General features: G+C 40.2%; 1 pseudogene; it reads left to right on the forward strand.

The window, feature by feature from the left end:
- Nucleotides 1–14,126: 14,126 nt before the first annotated feature.
- LOC110542826 (deubiquitinase OTUD6B-like) lies at nucleotides 14,127–16,330 on the forward strand (annotated as a pseudogene).
- Nucleotides 16,331–21,210: the final 4,880 nt, after the last annotated feature.

Genomic DNA, 21,210 nt, shown 5'->3' on the forward strand with positions numbered 1-21,210 from the left:
AAATGCTTTAAATATTGGTTTGTTTTTCTCTACATGAACAGTTCCTCATCCAGTACGCTACTTTGGACACTGAAGAACAACTACGGAGAAAATAGCATACATTTAGGTAAGATCTGGTAAAACAAATCTGCTTTCTTGACAAGTACTGAGTAAATTGATACCAGCCTGTGAAGAGTGTAAGTAAATTCAGGACAGGAAAAAGACGTTAATTGGGACAGGCAGTGAATATGAGCAAAGTGAAACACTACACATGCATGAAAATGTCATAATGAAACCCATTATTTTGTATGTTTAGTTAAAAATTAATAAGAAATGTTGGTATATGCTTGTTACATGGTGATTTGAAGCCTGAATGAGTGGAATCAGAATTATCTTGATAGTATAGAGATCTTGGTTCCAGTCTAACTTTCCATTGCTAACAGTGTGACCTGGGACAATTCTCTGGCCCTTTCCTGACTAAGGTTTTGTATTGATGTTTTCCTTTTCTGTATGGTGAGGATATTAGTCTAGACTCCAGTTATTTACCATTGCTTGCATCTGTAGGGTCTTTAACACTGAGTATTCTATGCTGCTGTTTTCACTGATATTCAGAGCTATGCTTACTGTTTCTGCATAATTCCTATGATTGCTCGATGTCTTACTTCTATAATCCCAGCACTTGGGAAACTGAGGTAGGACTGCAGCAAGTTCAGAGGCTGGACAATGTTGTGGGAAAAAAAAACATGAAAAATATCAAAAACAAAAACAAAATCCTTAGAATTTGGAGCTGCAAGGAGGAAAGCAACATAATGAAGCCCTTCTGAGTTTACAGCCTGGCTAAAACATACTTAGGGCCTCCAAGTCCTTCTCACAGAAGTTATTTTCCAGTTTAGCACTTCAGAGAGAACAGGGGGTCCCTATCATATCGTTGCTGTGATTGGTTCTTCTGTACTTTGCAGCAATTCTTTCTCTGTATGTGCCTTTCTCCTTCCAACTTCTCCTAAATTGTACTTTCCCATGGTTCTTCTAGCCTCTATGTCTTTTAGTGCCAAGAAAGCATTAGGCCTACCTGGAACATTCTCCTTTCTTTCCTGTCAAACCACTATTCATCTTTGATATTCAGGATCATTTGTCAAAACCAGTTGACCCATGAGTCTTATAGGAATCATGAGGAACAAAAGCTAGGGCCTTGGACTTTGTCACAGCACCCTTGACTATATATCGGCTGGTGAGTCTATTACATCCTTCTCTGGATCCCCAGACACATTTTGTACATCCAAGACTAAAAAGAATTGCTTGCTTTATGATTTTTTACTTTTTTACTTTACTACATAAAGCCAGGCTTCACATAAAGTGCTTGATAACACTGAACTTTGTCTGATTTCTGGATTCTAGTACAGCAACCAGAGTCAAGAAACTCTGCAGTACACCTTTTTGTAAGGTTCCAAACTAATTGGGAAGGAACACATTCCCTGTTCAAATTCTCTCAGATAATACTCTTTCCCTAACTTTGTTATGAAAAATATCAAAAACAAAAACAAAAAAATCCTTAGAATTTGGAGCTGCAAGGAGGAAAGCAACATAATGAAGCCCTTCTGAGTTTACAGCCTGGCTAAAACATACTTAGGGCCTCCAAGTCTTAACACTAGGGTTAGGGCCTCCTAACACTCATGGATGACTTTTAAGTTTATCTCCCTCTACAACATCATCTGTTTTGTTGTTGTTTTTAAGCATTCTCCCTGTGGCAGTAGCCTGAATAAAACAATTTCTCTAATTGTCCTGTGCTGAATTTGTCATTTTACTGAAGTTGGTTCTGTCTTCATTAATTTACAAATGAGAAAGCTGAATCTCAGTCCCATTGCCTCCTATGCCACTTTTAAGAAAGCAGGTAAATGAGCCTGAGAGGAAGCTTCACCATTAAGATGGTATACTGTTCTGACAGCAGACGGGCATGCAGGTGGCTCTTGGTCACCTGTTAACTCCAGGTCCATGCAAGACCAATGGCTTCTTCTGGCACCTGTATTCCTGTGAATGTACCTATACAAAATTAAATACGCATAATTAAAAACTCTTTGAGGAACAGAGGAAAGTGTGTTTTCTTCAGTTATGTGTAACTATGGCTAGGCTCAGTTTTAAACTCTCAGATAAGGAGATGTGCTCTTCCTGTTTACACAACTGTTTAAGACCAAGAGAACTATAAAAGCAAGAGTGCCCAGTATTTACCACACTCTATCCCCACCAGTTAGTTATGTTTAATATTTAATTACTGGATGGTTCCTGAACAAAGGCATTGCTATAGTGTTCCTCGGGCTTGCTTCTTGATAAGTATAATGAACCTAAGCCTCCACTTTAATTTTTTAAAGATTTATTTTATGTGTATGAGTATTTGTTTGCATGTGTATGTGTACCAAGCGCAGTCTGGTGTCCACTGTTGATCCTGCCTCTGCCAATCTGCCTCCTTTTTTAATTAAATTTTTATATTAATTATGTTTTATTCACTTTGTATCCCAGCTGTAGCCCCCTTCCTCATTTCCTCCCAACCCCACCCTCCCTCCCTCATATCCTCCTTTGTCTCTCTCCAAGTCCAGTGATAGGGGAGGTCTTCCTCCCCTTCCATCTGACCCTAGCTTATCAAAACTCATTCAACACTCGATGCATTTTCCTCCACTGTGGCCTGGAAAGGCAGCTCCCTTCAGGGCAAGCTGATGAAAGAGTCAGCCACTGAATTCATGCCAGAGAAGGACCCTGTTCCCTTTAGTAGGGTTCCCACTTGGATACTGAGATTCCATAGGGTACATTGGAGCATGGGTTCTAGGATATATCTATAATTTTCCTTAGTTGGAGTTATCAGTCTCAGAAAAGACCCCTGGGCCCAGATATTTTGGTTCAGTTCCTCTCCTTGTGGAGCTCCTGTCCTGTCAAGGTCTTACTATCTCCCCCCTTTTTCATAAGATTTCCTGAACTCTGCCCAAAGTTTGGTTATGAGTCTCAGCATCTGTTTTGATACACTGCTGGGTAGAGTCTTTCAGAGGCCCTCTGTGGTAGGATCCTGTTCTGTTTCCTGTTTTCTCCTGCTTCTAATGCTCATCCCATTTGTCTTTCTCAGTGAGGACTTCTTGCTTATCTTCTTTAGAAGTTCAGATTGTATGTTTATCCTATATCATATGTCTCGTATTCACTTATAAGTGAGTATATACTCTGTGTGCCTTTCTGCTTCTTGGATACCTCACTCAGGATGATCTTTTCTAGATCCCACCATTTGCCTGCAAATTTCGTGATTTCCTTGTTTTAATTGCTGAGTAGTATTCCATTCTGTAAATGTACCACAATTTCTGTATCCGTTCCTCCGTTGAGGGACCTCTGGATTGTTTTCAGGTTCTGGCTGTTACTAATAAAGCTGCTATGAACATGGTTGAACAAATGTCCTTGTGTACTTGAGTACATTTTGGATATATGCCTAGGAGTGGTATAGCTGGATCCTGAGGTAGCACTATTCCTAATTGTCTAAGAAAGTGCCACATTGATGTCCAAACTGGTTGTACAAGTTTACATTAACACCAACAATAGAAGAGGGTTCCCTTTTCTCCACAACCTCTCCAGCAGGTGGTGTCACTTGAGTATTTTGTCTTAGCCATTCTGATGGGTGTAAGGTGAAATCTCAATTTTTTTTTTATGGATTTGCATCTCCCTCATGACTAAAGATGTTGAGCATTTCTTTAAGTGTTTCTCTGCCATTCTGTATTCCTCTACAGAGAATTCTCTGTTTATCTCTGTGCCCCATTTTTAAATTGGATTATTTGATTTTTTCCTTTTTATTTTGTTTATATATTCTGTATATTAGCCCTCTGTCAGATATATTTGGTGAAGATCCTTTCCCAGTCTATAGGCTGTCGTTTTCTTCTGACGAGCTTTACAGAAGCTTTTCAATTCATGAGCTCCCGTTTGTTGATTGTAGGTCTTAGAGTCTGTGCTGTTGGTGTTCTGTTCAGTAATTTGGCTCCTGTGCCAATGAGTTCTAGAATCTTCCCTACTTTTTATCTAACCGATTTAGTGTATCTAGTTTTATGTTGAGGTCTTTGATCCACTTGGACTTTAGTTTTGTGCAGGGTGATAAGTATGGATCTATTTGCATTTTTCTACATGTAGACATCCAGTTAGACCAGCACCATTTGTTGAAGATGCTATCTTTTTTCCATTGTATGGTTTTGGCTTCTTTGTAAAAAGTCAATTTTCCATAGGTGTGTGGGTTTATTTTTGGTACTTCTATTCAATTTCATTGATCCACCATTTTGTTTCTATGCCAATAACCTTGCAGTTTTTATTACTATTGCTCCATAAAACAGTTTTATATCGGGAATGGAGATACCTCCCGACGATCTGTTGTTGTACAGGATCTTTTTGCCAATTCTGGGGTTTTTTTTGTTTTCACTCTGCCTCCCTTAATCTCTACCTCCACTAGTGCTTTTCTCCCTCTGCCCTTATGCCTCTCTCTTCCTCTGCCTCCATAAATACACCCTGCCTCTCTGCCCCTGCCCTTGCCCTTCCACCTCTCCCTTTACCTCTGCCCCTGTGCCAGTGCTTTCTTGCCTTTCCTGTTTCTCTGGCCCTTTGGCTTTACCTCTTCCACTTCACACCTCTGAACTTCTGCCCATCATTCAGCCTCTTCATTTCTGTCATGTCTGGGCTCCTTTGCTCCTCTCCCTGTCTGCCTATGTATTTCTGTGTCTTCATCTACTATTCTGCTTCTTCCACTATGCCTCTATGTCCATCTGCATATGCCTCTTTGTCTCTCTGCCTCTACCTCTCTATGGCTCCCACCCACGTCCTCCCCTCTCCCTCTGACTTTTTGACTCATTGTCTGCATCTGCCTCTGTCTCCTGTACCTCTTCCTCTGCACTCTCTGCCCCTCTGTGTCTGGTTCTGCCCCTCTGATCTTCTATCTTTGCCACTTTTCTGCTTCCCCTCTCTGTCTCTTGGCCTTTGCCTTTCTCCCATCTGCTTCTGCCTTTCTGCTTCTAATGCCCTGGACCAGCAGGTTGTTCTTCAGTGACAGGTTTCTGAGGGGAAGGATCAGAGATAAACAGGAAAGTAGGACCAGGAAGTCTTGGACAAGCTGTCTTGTACCATGCAAGTTTATTGAGCCACAAAGCTTCTTACATTCTGTTTCCAGGGAGGCAGGGATGGGAGATAGTCAAGGTCAGCAGAAATCTAAATGAGACAATGACAACAAAGAGAACACAGAACACCAAAGATACTGCTGCCTTAGGATTGATAACCACAGACCAGTGGGAAGAGTCAGATCCCCAGAAACTGCAACTTTGACTCCCTTGAGGCCCCAGCCCCAGGCCCAGAAAGGACCCTGCCAAGTCTGCCCCTTTGTCTTTACATCAGAACCTCTGAGAAAGCCATGAATGGCCCTGGATCCCAACATTTCCCTTTTAAAATTTTTAAGACCTGATGAGTTATTAGTGCCTCAATATGTCTAAGAGACCCTGATATCCCTTAAACCAACAATGTCTCCTAATGTTGTCAAAGAAACCACTAACACAAGGAATCTGGGTATAATACTGAATGAATGTTGAAGGATGTTTAAGGGATTAAATCCTTGTAGCTTGTATAATAAATCTTTGGCCAACCCCAAAGGGGAATGAATACAAGAAGAAGTCAGCCCAAGTCAGTAACTCATTGCTTGAAGATGAAAAAAATCTAAACTAACATTCTCATAGAATATGATGCCATCCATATTCTATGAAAATGATTTTTGTCCCATTTCCATTCAGATTCATTATAGCTTAAAAAAGTAACACAGGCATATCTAAAGCCAGAATTATAATAAAGGGATGTTGTATTGCGTGTACTGAAGGTGAACTACCACAACTTTTAAGACATTTAACTTAGCTTCTAGTTTTTTATATACATTTTCTACAAAGCTATTATAAGCAATCTGGTTTTTTTTGTTTGTTTGTTTGTTTATTTGTTTGTTTTAAAGGGGCAGTTCGCAATTGTTTTGTAAAGGCCACCATGGGAAAAGCTACAGACTCTGTAACATTTACTACTACAAAAAATGCTGGGTCAAATCTGACCTAAAGGTCGCTACTTTCTAATACATGCTTGATGCAGTTCAAGGAAAACCTGTTGCCCCAAATCACCATACCATGTATATTTAAGTTGCACAGGGACCATAGCAAAGGAAGGGTGCTGAAGCAAAAGAAGGCTCTCATGACCGGAAGAGCAATTTACACAGTTAGAGAGGAGACAATTTATACAGGTACTTTTGAAGTGTATCCCACTCTCTTTTTTTATTTTTTATTTTAAATTTTTGAGATTATTTTTTGGATTCTTTTTTTAATTTTTAATTTAATTTATTTATTTATTACATATTATTCACTTTGTATTCCCTCTGCAGATATTCCATTCTTTTTTTTCCCATCTTTTTTTATTAATTACACTTTATTCACTTGGTATCCCCCATAAGCCCTTTCCTCCTCCCCTCCTGATCCCACCGTCCTTCCCCCTTCTTCACACATGCCCCTCCCCAAGTCCACTGATAGGGGAGGTCCTCTTCTCCTTCCTTCTGATCCTAGTCTATCAGATCTCATCAGGAGTGGCTGCATTGTCATCTTCTGTGGCCTGGTAAGGCTGCTCCCCACTCAGAGGGAGGTTATCAAAGAGCAGGCCAATCAGATTATGTCAGAGGCAGTCCCTCTTCCCATTACTATGTAACCCACTTGGACACTGAACTGCCATGGGCTACATCTGTGCAAGGGTTCTAGGTTATCTCCATGCATGGTACTTGGTTGGAGTATGAGACTCTGGAAAGACCCCTGTGTTCAAATTTTCTGGTTCTGTTGCTCTCCTTGTGGAGTTCCTGTCCTCTCCAGATCTTACTGTTTCCCACTTCTTTCATAAGATTCCATGCACTCTGCCCAACAGTTGGCCATAAGTCTCAGCATCTGCTTTGATAGTCTGCAGGGCAGAGCCTTTCAGCGGCCCTCTGTGGCAGGTTCCTAACTTGTTTCCTGTTTTCTTCTTCTTCTGATATCCATCCTCTTTGCCTTTTGAGGTCGGGATTGAGCATTTTAGTCAGGATCCTTCCTCTTGATTGGTTTCTTTAGATGTACACATTTTAGTATGTTTATCCTACATTATATGTCTATATCAGTGAGTATATACTGTGTGTGTCTTTCTGATTCTGGGACAGCTCACTCAGGATGATCCTTTCCAGTTCCCACCATTCACCTGCAAATTTCATGATTTCCTTATTTTTCATTGCTGAGTAATATTCCATTGTGTAGATATACCACAATTTGTGCATCCATCCCTCCACTGAAGGGCATCTGGGTTGTTTCCAGCTTCTGACTACTACAAATAAAGCTGCTACAAACATGGTTGAGCAAATGTCCTTATTGTATACTTGAGCATATTTTGGATATATGCCTAGGAGTAGTATGGCTGGATCTTGAGGAAGCGCTATTCCTAGTTGTCTGAGAAAGTGCCAGATTGATTTCCAGAGTGGTTGTACAAGTTTACATTCCCACCAGCAGTGGAGGGTTCCCCTTTCTCCACAACCTCTCCAGCATGTGTTGTCACTTGAGTTTTTGATCTTGACCATTCTGATGGTTGTAAGGTGAAATCTCAGGGTCATTTTGATTTGCATTTCCCTGATGGCTAATGAGATTGAGCATTTTTAAGTGTTTCTTTGCCATTCGATATTCCTCTATCGAGAATTCTCTGTTTAGCTCTGTTCCCCGTTTTTTAATTGGATTTTTTGGTTTGTTGCTTTTCAGGTTCTTTAGTTCTTTTTATATACTGGATATTAGCCCTCTGTCAGATAAAGTGAAGGTTCTTTCCCAATCTGTAGGCATTCGTTTTGTTTTCATGATGGTGTCATTTGCTTTACAAAAAGCTTTTCAGTTTCATGAGGTCCCATGTATTGTTGCTCTTAGAGCCTGTGCTGTTGGTGTTCTGTTCAGGCCACAGCAGAGGACAATGCAGCCACTTTTGATGAGAACTGATAGACTAAGATCAGAAAGGAGAGCAGAACCTCCCCTATCAGTGGACTTGGGGAGTGGCATACATGCAGAAAAGGAAGGGAGGGTGTGATTGGCAGGGGAGGAGGGAGGGGCTTATGGGGGGATACAAAATGAATAAAGTGTAATTAATAAAAAATTTTAAAAAAAGGATATAAAAAATTGTTTAAAGACATCAGTAAGTGTATATAGGAGTATTACCTGTTTTCAACATTTTTAGGAGGCCAGCTAAAAAAAAGATAGCAGGTAATTCATAACGCAGTGCTTAAAAGCATCTATCATCCAGTGTCTTTTTGCCCCTCAGCCTCTTTTATCCTTGGCCTCTCTATCCCTTGTCCTTTATGCCCCTTGTCCTTTCAGCCTCAATGTCTACTTGTCTCTACACTCCTTGGCTGCTATGTCCCTCAGCCTTTATGCTCCTCAGCCTCTTCTATTTTCAGCCTCTCTATCTCTTGGCCTCTATGCTCCTCAGCCTCTCAGCCTCCATGTCTATATGCCCCTTGGCTTTTCTCCCTTGGCCAGTATGCCCCTCTGCCTCTCTGTTGTTCGGCTTCTATGCCCCTCTAACTCTCTGTCTCTCAGGCTATATGTCCCTTGGCCCTTCTGTCCCTAGGCCTTTATACCCTTTGGCCTCTCTGACCATCAGCCTCCCATGGATACCATCCATTCCTGGCATATCAAGTTGCAGTAAGGCTAGGCTCCTCCTCTCTTATTGAGGCTAGAAGAGATAGCCCAGGAAGAGTATAGGGTCCCAAAGACAGGCATCAGATGAATCCACTTTTTGCTAACTCCCCTGAGCAAATAATAGTAACACTGTCTGTTACAGGACTATCTCATCAATCTTCAGTTAAAGCAACAACATAGATTTCAAAATTTCTTAAATATTTTTAAATTTTTATTTATTTATTTTTAATTTATTCACTTTACATTTTAGTTATAGCTCCCTCCTCCCTCTCCTCCCAGTTCCACCTTTCCTCCCCTATTCTTCAGAAAAGGGGAGCCCTCCTACCCACTTACCTCAGCTCATCAAGTTGCATGAGCACTGAGTTCATCCTCTTCCCTTGTGGCCTGGTAGGGCAGTCCTGTGTGTGGGGAGTGATAAATAAGCAGGCAACAGAGTCCATGTCAGAGACAGCCCCTGCTCCCCTTACTGGTGGACTCACATGAAGCCTGACCTGCCCAGCGGCTACATATATGTAGAGGACCTAGATCCAGTTCATGCATGATCTTTGCTTGGTGCTTCATACTCCGCAGGCCCTTCTGGGCCCTGGTTAGTTGGCTCTGTTGGTATTCTTGTGGGGTTCTTTTCACCTCTAAGTTCTTTATTCTTCCCCCCACTTTTCCACAAGACTCCCTACACTTCGCCCAATGTTTGACTGTGAGTCTCAGCATCTGTTTCAAACCATTGCTGGATGAAGTCTCTTCAGAGGACAACTCTGATAGGTTCCTGTCTGCAAGCATATCAGAGTATTATTCATAGTGATAGGGGTTAGCTGTCTTCCAAGGGGTGGGTCTTGGGTTGTGCCAGGCATTGGCTGGATATTCCTTCCATCTCCACTATAGCTGTTCGATCTTTGTCCCTGCAGTTCTTTTAGGCAGGGTAAGTTTTGGATAAAAGTTATTGTGGGTGGATTAGTGTTCTCCTCTTTCTGCTTTAATTGTGTCTAGTTAGAGGGTGTCCTCTTCAGTCTCCATGGCCCCTGCTACTAGGAGTCTCAGCTAGAGTTACCCCCTTTTCCTCCTAGAGGCCTATTCTGAGTTAGGCATACAGCTTGTCACAAAAATGCCCCCACCTAAGTTTCTCATTTCTCTACAGGCCTTCTGCTCTCCCATCCCGGCTCTACCCAGGTCTGGTCTCCCCCTTTATTTCTCTCTGCGCTCCTTCTTTTACCTGGTTCCCTCTCTTCAACCACTACTTCTGTCTATTCTGTTTCCCCTTTTGAGTGAGATTTAAGAATCCTCTCTTTCGTCCTCCTTATTACTTATCTTCTTTGGGTTTGTGCACTGTAGTATGTCTATGACTAAAATCTGCTTATAAGTGAGTATATACCATGTGTATCTTTCTGGGTCCATATTATCATACTCAGGATGATCTTTTCTAGTTTCCACCTTTTGCCTGCAAATTTCATGATTTCCTGTTTTTAATGGCTGAGTAGTATTCCATTGTGTAAATGTACTACAGTTTCTTTATCCATTCTTCAGTCGAGGAACATCTGGGTTGTTTCCAGATTCTAGCTATTATGAATAAAATTGCTATGAACATAGCTGATCAAATGTTCTTGGAGAGATCAGGAATACAAAGCCCATACCTAAACATAATAAAGACTATATACAAATTAAATGGAGAGAAACTTAAAGCAATCCCACTAAAATTAGGGACAAGGCTGCCCACTCTCTATAACTCTTTAATATAGTACTAGAAGTTCTAGCTAGAACAATAAGACAAGGAGATCAAGGGGATACAAATTGGGAAGGAAGACATTAAGTATCACTATTCATGTATAAGATCATAGTATACATAAGTGACCCAAAAAATTTCACCAGAGAACTCCTACAGTTAATATACACCTTCAGCAAAGTGGCTGGGTACAAGATTTTAAAAAATCAATAGCCTTCCTATATACAAAAGACAAATGGACTGAGAAAGAAATTATGGAAACTATACCCTTCACAATAGCCACGAATAATATAAAGTATCTTAGTGTAACTCTAACCAACCAAGTCAAAGATCTGCATGACAAGAACTTCAAGTCTCTGAAGAAAGAAGTTGAAGAAGATATCGAATGAAAAGTACTCCCATGCTCATGAATTGGTAGGATTAACATAGTAAAAAAAAAAAAAGCCATTTTACCAAAAGGAATCTACAGATTTAGTGCAATCCCCTTTAAAATACCAACACATTTTTTACAGACCTTGAAAGAGCAATTCTAAACATATGGTAAAACAAAAAACCCAGAATAGCTAAAACAATCTTAAAATATTTTAAATTCCTGGCTTCAAAATCTTTGCCTTGTTGTTTTCATCAATCCTGGTCGGTTTTTTATCATAATCTGGATCTAACCAAACCAAATCCCTGCTTTAAGACACTTCCAAAGCAAAACTATACGTTTCCAAATTCTGACTTTTCCAAGAGGTATAATCACCATTATCCATTACGCAGTATCTTCAGCTTTGTTTTAACAGCAGGCTATGCTGCTGTTACTTGGGGAGCCCACTTTGATCATAGCACAAAATATAAGTATAGCATAGAATTCACTGGTGGAAGAAGTGGACTTACAAGCAAACAGAAAAGTACTAGTGCAGGCGGTCTCCTGGCCTCTCCTTGTTTTGTAACATAGGCTGGTCTCACATGTTCTATATGAACTATATAAATGTTAATGTTCCAGAAAAAAGAAGCAGGCCAATGTACCACTGTGGGCGTCCTAAGGAAAAAAAAAAGAGCTTTAACTCCACCCCAGGAAATGAGGCTGGGAACTATATAATTTCTCTATGTAACAAATTTATCAGTGGTCTCCCAAATCAAGAACAATGCTTGGGATCATGCCTGCTCAAGACCAAGGTCTGCATACAAAGAAGTATAGGAAAAGCCTTGTCTGCTGGGAATACTGACATCAGCTAAAGAGCTTGTCTTTCCACAGATTACTCAGTCCACAGCAACTATCCCTCTACTAAACTACTGGAAAAGAGAAAAATGAGCTTCTAGTGCCATCCACACTTGTCTCTTAACCAGTTTCTCCAAAAGTGATTCCCATAAAACTATTGTTTCCTCCTGTACTTTTAAAAAACAATTGTTTCCACTTTTGGTGAGACTAATGTTTATTATGTTGTTGCTGCAGTTTGCAGTGACGATTTCACAGGTGAAAGCGTCCCAATTTTTGTTTTTGCTTGTTACCTAGATAGTGTTTCTCTGTGTATACTTGGCTGACCTGGACTCACTTTGTAGACCAGGCTGCCCTTGAACTCACAGTAATCCTCCTGCTTCTGCCTCCCTGAGTCCTGGGATCAAAGGTGTGTGCCACCATGTCTGGCTTAAAGCTTACCAGATGTTATGCTTTATTTATTTACCTTTTTTTTTTCGGTTCTAGGGATGGAACATCGCAGTATGACCATGCTAGACAAGCACTTTACTGCTGAGCTATGTGATTTATATTTTAAATGTGTATGATTTATTGTCACACTTCTTTCATAAGATTCCCTGCACTCTGCCCAAAGTTTGACAATGAGCCTCAGCATCTGCTTTGATACCCTGCTAGGTAGAGTCTTTCACAGGCCTTCTGTGGTAGGCTCCTGTCTTGTTCCCTGTTTTCTCCCTCTTCCAGTGTCCATCCCATTTGCTTTTCTGAGTGAGGATTGATCATCTTACCCAGGGTCCTCCTTAGGTTAGTTTATTATCTTAATTCATTAGCTTACCTTCTTGCTTAGCTTCATTAGGTGTACAGATTTTTGTGTATTTATCCTATATTATATGTCTACTGTCCACTTATAAGTGAGTATATGCCATATATGTCTTTCTGCTTCTTGGATACCTAACTCAGGATGATCTTTTCTAGATCCCAACATTTGCCTGCAATTTCATGATTTCTTTGTTTTTAATTGCTGAGTAGTATTCCATTGTGTAAATATACCACAATTTCTGTATGCATTCCTCAATTGAGGGACCTCTGGGTTGTTTCCAGATTCTGGCTATTATAAATAAAGAGGCTACAAACATGGTTGAGCAAATATCCTTGTGTACTTGAGCATATTTTGGATATATGCCTAGAAGTGGTATAGCTGGATCTTGAGGAAACAATATTCCTAATTGTCTGAGAAACTGCCAGATAGATTTCCAAAGTGGTTGTACAGTTTACATTCCCACCAGCAATGGAGGAGGGTCCCCCTTTTCTACATCCTCTCCAGCATGTGCTGTCACTTGAGTTTTTGATCTTAACCATTTTGATGGGTGTAAGGTGAAATCTCAGGGTTGTTTTGATTTGCATTTCCCTGATGACTAAGGACACTGAGCAGCATCTTCAACAAATGGTGCTGTCTAACTGGATGTCTACATGTAGAAAATTCAAATAGATCCATACTTATCACCCTGCACAAAACTAAAATCCAAGTGGATCAAAGACTTCAACATAAAACCAGACACACTAAATCTGTTAGAAGAAAAATAATTAATACTCAGGAAAAACTCTCAAGCACAACCAGTAGCAGCAGGAAAGTAATCTCAGATACAACAGCAGGCAGAACAAATAGAGATACTTTTACGCAAGTACATACACATGCACAGCAAGGGACACAGAGACAAAGAAGAGAGGGCATCCAGGAAGCCAAAGTAAGTCCAGTCTCTTCTCATGCTCGGCCCTTTCTTTTCTTTTTTTCTTTTCTTTTCTTTCTTTCTTTTTTTTTTTTTTTTTTTTTTTTTTGGTTTATCAAGACAGGGTTTCTCTGTGTAGTCTTGGTTGTCCTTGGCTGTTTTCTATGTAGACCAGACTGGCCTGGAACCCACAGAGATCCACCTGCCTCTGCCTCTGGAGTGCTGGTATTAAAGGCAGGTGGTGGTCCCTAGCCCACATGCTGGAGCTTGTAAGGGTATTTGCTGGTCTGAAATCTGGGATTTCTCTTAATTTTAGGGTTGATCAGTTTGAACAAAGACAGGGAATCTGATGAGCCCATAACTTTAGGCAAATGTGTCCTGGTCTTAAACTTCTCAGACAAGTTTGTGGGCAGGAGGCCCCTACCAGCATGAGAAGAAGACTGCCAAGACTTTGTTGCAGGTTAAAAGGGCCAGAAAGGACCCAGGGTTTGCCATTTTTTAAAAATATGTGACTCCTTGCCTACATGTCTGCTTACAAGGGACCTCCCCTGTACAAACAGTGACTCTAAAAGTAGTTTCTTAGGAAATGAGAAATTTTGGACCTATGGATGTAGCTTGGTACACAGTGTACTTTCCTCGCATGCAAGATGCACTGGGTTTAATCCTGAGCGTGACATAAAACCAGATGTGTTGGTACACTCCTACAAACCCAACATCCAAAAGGATCAAAAATTAAATGTTATCCTCTGCTGTATAGAGTTTGTGGTCTGGAATGCATGAAACCCTGTCTCAAAAAAATAAAAATTAGGGTTGTCATGGAGGAGGTCCTAACTGAAGAGCTTGATGATGAAGAACAGCTGGTGAGAAGGCATCTCAAAGAGAAGAAGGAGATGCAAGCCAAAATTCAGGGAATGAAGAACATTTCCTAAAAATGACAAAAGGAGGAGGAAGCAGCTCACAGAAGATATTGCTAAGTTGGAGAGAGAAATGGAGCAGAAACACAGTGAAGAACTGGAGCAACTGAAGCTGACTTTGAAGGAAAATAGATTCTGTTGCTGTTAACATTTCAAATTTGGGAATTTCAAACTTGAGAATCAACCACCTCAGATATCAAAAGCACAAAAGAAATGGGAAAAGAAAGCTGCATTGGAAAAGGAGTGGGAAGAAAGTATAGCTGAGGCTGAAACTGAGAAACTTATCTGGAGCCAGACATGTAGAGAGTGAAAAACTTGGTCAAATATTGGCAGCCAGAGAATTGGAAATGAAACGTATTCCATCTGATGGTCGCTGTATGTATGGAGCACTCTCACAGTCCTGAGAGAACAGGACTGTGCTCTCCCTGTGGCTGCCTTAAGGAAGACTGCTGAGTATATGCAAAGCCATCCAGCAGACTTCTGCCATTGTTTTAGGTTTTTTTTCTCTTTAATTTATTTATTCACTTTACATACCAGTCTCAGCCCCCTCCCTCCTCTCCTCCCAGTCTTATCCTCCTACCCTCTTCCTCCATTCCCCCTGCCCCTTCTTCCCAAAGAAGGGAGCCCTCATTCCCACCCTCTGTCCCTATCCCCTCCCTGCCACTTCATGTCACATCAGGACTAAGTGTATACTCTTCTTCTGATGACAGACAAGAGTGCCCAGCTAGGGAAAAGTGATCCACTAGCAAGCAACTGCATCCATGTCAGTGACAACCCCTGCTCTGGTTATTAATGAACCACATGGAAACCAGGCTGTCCTTCAGCTCCATAAATGTCGGAAGCTGAGGAGTCCAGTCCATGCATGCACTTAGGTTGGTGGTTCATGGGCTTAGGTTGGTCTCTGTTGGTCTTCTTGTGGAGTTCTTGTTCCCTTTGGGTTCCTCTATCTTTCCCCCTACTCTCCCACAGGATTCCCAGGTCTTCATCAAAAGTTTGGCTGTGGGTCTCAGGATCTGTTTCGATCCGCTGCTGGGTGGAGCCTCTCAGAGGACAGTTTGCTTGGCTCATGTCTACAAGCACAGCAGAGAATCATTAATAGTGACAGGGGTTGGCATTCTCCCATGTGGTAGGTCTCAAGTTAGGCCAGTCATTAGTTGGCCATTTCCACAAACTCTGCTGCATCTTTATCCCTTGTGGTTCACACGGGTGGATTTGCTGGAATTAAACGGTGTTCGGTGTTGCTCTCTCTGCTCTTCCAGCTCTTTTGGTGGAGCTGCTTTTGCTCAAAAATGTGGACTTTGATGTCAGTCTCAAAGTCATAGCACTGTTCCTTCCCACTGTCATCAGTTCTCACATGTGCAGCTGTCGTGATGATAGAAAGTCTGCAGTAGCACCTCATAGGGCCTGGCTCCTCCTCCTGTGTCATAGAGCTGCTGGCCCACCCTTTATTTGAACCTATTTGCCTTATTCACCTTCTGAGCAACCAGTTCTGAAAAACCCTGATGGTTGTTGTAAGCAGACATACTGAGCATCTATGTGCTCAAACCAATGCTGTGTGAAGAATGATGACATTTGCAGGACATCTAAAAAGATAAAACATGTCAACATCTCTCTGTCTTTAAATGAAGTATCTCTAGGACAGAATGATTTCGAAACAGTTGTGACCCGGAGCCCAAAGTCTAGCATCCCACTGTGTTCACAGCCATAACTGGGCTGCAGCTCTTCAAAGGTCTTCCCCCTCTTTTATTAGATCATAAGACAGATGGCTTGGTCAATGTATATGATTAGCTGTTCTTCCAGAAGTGGAATTTATGGTCTTTAACCCCAATTCAGGAGATAGGTATACTCCAGAAGAGTTTCGAAAGTACTGTAACGATGTTGTGAACACAGCCGCATGGGGCAGTCAGCTTGAGGTAAGAGCTCTGCCTCACACTTTACAAACACCAGTTGAGATACTACCGGCAGATGCTCCTCCTACTGTAGTTGGTGAAGAGCATCCAAGGAATCCTTCAGTAATGGTACACATGAGGCATGCATATGGCTTCGGAGAACATTAGAATTCTGTGACATGATTGGTGAACTCAGCTACTGAAAATTACAGCTAGTTTGCAAAATGTTACATTATGTTTTATAGAGTGCGCCAGTCTGTATATTCCTGCCAAGTGCTAGATTCTTGTGAAGGCTACTGGAAAACATAGCTACTTTAAATCAGTTTTATGAATAAACGTACTAACAGGCTTTTCAGAAATACATTAGATTAACTTCAACCAGTGCTCTCTTCACGGCATTCTGAGAGCTTAAAGTCTATTGTGGAGAACATCATTCATAGACCAAGCTGTTACAATTTTCGCTAGTTTTAGCAAAAACTGATTCTGATTTGGAATAAATTTTAAGTTTTGGCCCCAAGCTTTATGTTCCAAAAGTAAGTATTTCAATGTAATTTTCTAAAAGTATGGAGACTCGGTCTCTGTCATCATAGGAACATAGTGTACTGACAGCAAGTTTATTAATGCCTATAAAATGTGCACGGTCACAGTGACTTTGGTATCACTAGGATCAGTGGCGTGACTCTTGTTATCCAGCATACCTCTGCTGCTAAGAAGAAAATTTTGAATACTTACACAAGAACCACTGTAGTTCAAAAAATGAAACAAAATCGGTGGCAAATTGGGTCCATTCATTGTATATGTTCTGAATCTTTCTCTTAGAAATTGGAGCTTTCCTTTTTATGTGTGTGTAGCTTTAGGAAGTCTGTAACTCCTACATTGCTTTTTTTCTGCTTGAGGCTGGAGTTAGTGTTGTATCTTGGTTTTCTTTACACTGAGAACTTTTACATTTTCCCCAACATTGTTCAGCTGCTTTGCTTTCCCTAGAGCCTGTCCCACTGAGAAACACCCAGAGCCTCTCACTGCTCATCTGTGCAAAGTGAGGCTGTATTAATACAGAAGGGGCCATGGCCACATTCTCTTAAGTCTTTCCTGCCCTCCTAATAAGATCTCTGCTGTGTTCACTTTCTAGGTTTCAAGAAAGGACTGGTTACAAATTATTCTGTTGCCTATTGTATCACTTTTTTTCCACTTACATGTTTGATTATTATATTGTATGTATAGGTAAAGTTTAAGGCTGAGAGCAGTATGGTAAAATCAGTGCAGAAGCATGTGGATTGTTTTCTGTAACTGGTATTTTAAGTCACTTATAGCAGTGTTCTTTGTAAAAGAGTTGTACCCCTGACAAGTGTGTCTGCTATTCTTGCATAACAGTAATGGGAGGAGGACATAGCTCTAGTAGAGCACTTGCTTATCATCCATGAGGCTCATGGTTCAATTTCTAGCAACAGCAAAACAAAATAAATTATGAAAATGAAACTTTTTTCTTTGACCTGTCTTATTCCACCTTAGAAATATAACTAGGGTTAAGCATCACATTTATAATATTTGGGGGTTTGGTCCATGTATTCTGTCTATGAGTAAATAATGGGCTTATGATGTTAAAAGCAGCTAACAGTGTGGCAACCTGGCAGACACTGTGGTCAGCAGAGAGGGACTCCCTGAGATCATTCCAGCCAACTAAGACATACTCTGCCTGCTACACAGTGTCTGAAGGGTTTCTGCTTTGTGACTTTTGATCTTTTAACTCTGAAATTTATAGAGGTATGAAATTGTAAAATAAATGCTTTGAATTTATCTTGAAGTAATGTTATCGTCATGTTAAAATAACAGCATTAAGGAAAAACAAACAGGAAATGTAGCAATTGCAAATTCCTTTTTCAACAAAGATTTTAAAATAACTCATTGTTTTGTTGTTTTGACAAGAATTCAATTATGTACTTAATTATGTATTTCTATTTTTTGTTGATATGTTTTATTTTAAAATGTCCAGTATATTTAGGAGTAAAATGTATTGCCAACTTCTACCATTTTAGCTATAAATTTTAAAAAAGTCTTTTAAAAATAAATAAAAATTAAATAAGAAAAAAAACCAAAATTTTTCATTTTAATTTAGAAGGTGTTCATATTTAAAACTAGGCACTAAGGTGCAATGCCAAGCAACACCCAGAAACAAATTTGTTTTCACGATTTTTATCACTTCTGTGCCTCTTCTATTCCATTCAAGAAGCAGATGCAGAGCCCCTCTTATGTGCGAGATTTCTTGCTGGGTACAAAGAAAACAAATGGACCAGGTGGGGTCCCACCATTCAAATTGATCAAGTATTTCACTCAGGTCTCTGCTTCTTTACTAACATTGTATTCCTGGACAAGTTATTTAACCTCTCTGGACATGGCTCCTTATATCCCTAGAACTTAAGGCAGAGGCAGAATATTTGCTATAAGTAAAGAAAGTCAGAATGAACAAAAAAGAGGCAGATATGAGTTCTACCTCTGGATATCAGTGTTGCTGATTTATTCCATCCCTGTAACTATAACAAAATACCATATACAGATAAAGTAATATATACTCAAAAGATGTTTCTTTTTCACAGTTCTGAAGGGTTAGGTCAGGGCACTAAAAGGAGGGTTGGTTTCTTCGGAAGCTTTTCTCTTGAGCTTGTGGCTTCAATGTGGTCTTTCTTTGTGTTAGTCTCTCTGCCTGTTTCTTTTCCAATCTTCTCTTAAAAAGGCCACTAACCCATTCAACTTGATTAAGGCCCCAGTAACGGCAACATTTTAAGTTAATCACAGTGTCTCCAAGTAGAGGCACATTTTGGAGCATTAGGGTTTAGAATTTAAATATAAATTTTAAAGTTTATTTATTATTTATACAACATTCTGCCTGTACACCAGATCTCACGATAGATGGTCATGAGCCACCATGTGGGTGCTGGGAATTGAACTCAAGACCTTTAGGAAGAACAGTGAGTGTTCTTAACCTCTGAGCCATCTCTCCAGCACCTAAATATAATTTTTAAAGGGGACACAATTCATGTTGATTGTGTCCCCTTTATGTTGACTATATGACCTTGAATAAGCTACTCTAAACCTGTTTCTCCTCAAGTAAATAGAAATAAAGTTAATTTTTATGTAAAATATTTTATTTAAAATTTTTATACAATATATTTTGATTGTATTCTTTACCCTCTCCCAACTTATCCTAGATCTTCCCAGCCTCCCTACCAACCTAACTTTATGTTCTTTCTCTTTCAAAAACAAAAACAAAAAACAAAAGGGAAGTGGACACAAAGTGTAATTTTTAAAATACTTAATAGCCAACAGTTTTTACCAGCCATAAACTTTGGTGGCTGCTTTTTTGAGCACAGTCCTAAAAGCATTTTGCCCTCAGCTTTTGGATTACATATAAAAATTCAAAGGAAGAAAAGTTCCACAGATGGATCAGGGAGGTTGTAATGATCATGAAGGCTGATACAAATCAGCACAATTATTTTTAAATATTTTGAAGCTGTGTATTTGTTCCAGTTTTAGCAGAAATAGTGACTATCTAAGTAGTATAATTAAACACACACACACACCTTTTTCCTCTTTTCCAAACGCTTTGGTTTTTCTAAGGCTTTGTTCTCCTCTTAATATTTTGTTGTTGTTGTTGCATTGACCAATGTTCTATGAAAGTTTTTGCTAGAAAACTGGAAGCATCTGGAGCATTATTTACTAACTCAGAGAAAGTACTTACCATCCTATAAGAAAACACTGTCTTGACTCTTTCTCACAACCCAGATATCTTTGGGAAAGAAAGATAGAGAAGGCAGCCACCTTTCACTTGACTTAGTGCCATGAGCCCTACAACTTCTTCTCTTCTGACATTTTAATAAAAGCCAGAATATGTAATCAATAAAATAAGAAGCTGGAGAGGTGCCTTCATGGTTAAGAGTACTTACTGCTCTTCCAGAAAAACTGACTTTGGTTCCCACCACTCTCATGCCAGCTCACAACTATCCAAAAATCCATTAACAGTTGATCTGACAAACTCTTCTGGTGTTGGAAAACACCAAACATATATTGGTTAGTTTTTTGTTTGTTTGTTTATTTGTTTTGTTGTTGTTATTGTTTTATTGCTTGGTGGTGGTAGTTGTTGTCAACTTGATCCAAGCTAGAGTCACCTGTAAAACAAACCTCAATTGATAAAATGCTTCCATCAGCTTGCCTGTAAAAAAGCCTGGTATGCATTTCATTTTATTAATGATTGATATGAGAAAACCAAGCTTACTGTTTGTGTGTGTGAGGATGCCACCTCTGGAAAGGTGATCTTGGGTGCTCTAAGAGAACAAGCTGAAGACTAGTCTACAGAGTGAGTTCTTGGACAGCCAAGGCTACACAGAGAAACCCTGTCTTGAAAAACCAAAATATAAATAAATTAATAAAATAAAATAAAAAAGTACACAAGCTGAAGCTGGGCACAGTGGCACACTCCTGTAATCCCAGCACTGAGGGAGGCAGAGACAAGCAGATATCTGTGAAATTGAGGCTAGCCTCTTCTAGAAAGCGAGTACATGACAGCCAAGGCTACACAGGGAAACCCTGTCTCAAAAAAACAAACAAACAAACAAACTGAGAAAGCCATGGAGAGCAAGTTCATAAGTAGAATTATGCTTCAGTTTCTCCCTCCAAGATCTTGCCTTGGCTTCCCTCAATGATGACCAGAAAGTGTAAGCTAAGTAAAACCTTTTCTCCCCAAATTGTGATTGTACTAGCTGTGTCTTCTGCAGCAGATGACACTTCATGACCTCTTGTACAATGTTCCCTGAGCCCTAGAAGAGTTGATATGAATGTCTTGTTAGGGCTGACATCTCTTATTATGAGCACCTTATGCAACCATGAGTCTCTGCTTTCATCACCACTTCCTGGAAAAAGAGGCTTTCTGAATTAAAGCTAAAATTTGTCTATGGGTTTAATCACAAATTTTTAAAAGAGTGTTTGATGGTTTGTCAGTTTAGAAGAACAACAGTATTCGCTTGCCCTGGGGCCTGTCTTCCCCTGTGTGGGGAGTAGATAAGTCCTGAGTAAATGTGTATCCTCTCTCTGTATCTTTCTCTGTC

The sequence above is a fragment of the Meriones unguiculatus genome, chromosome X, assembly GCF_030254825.1.
Source record: "Meriones unguiculatus strain TT.TT164.6M chromosome X, Bangor_MerUng_6.1, whole genome shotgun sequence".
Lineage (NCBI taxonomy): Eukaryota > Metazoa > Chordata > Mammalia > Rodentia > Muridae > Meriones > Meriones unguiculatus.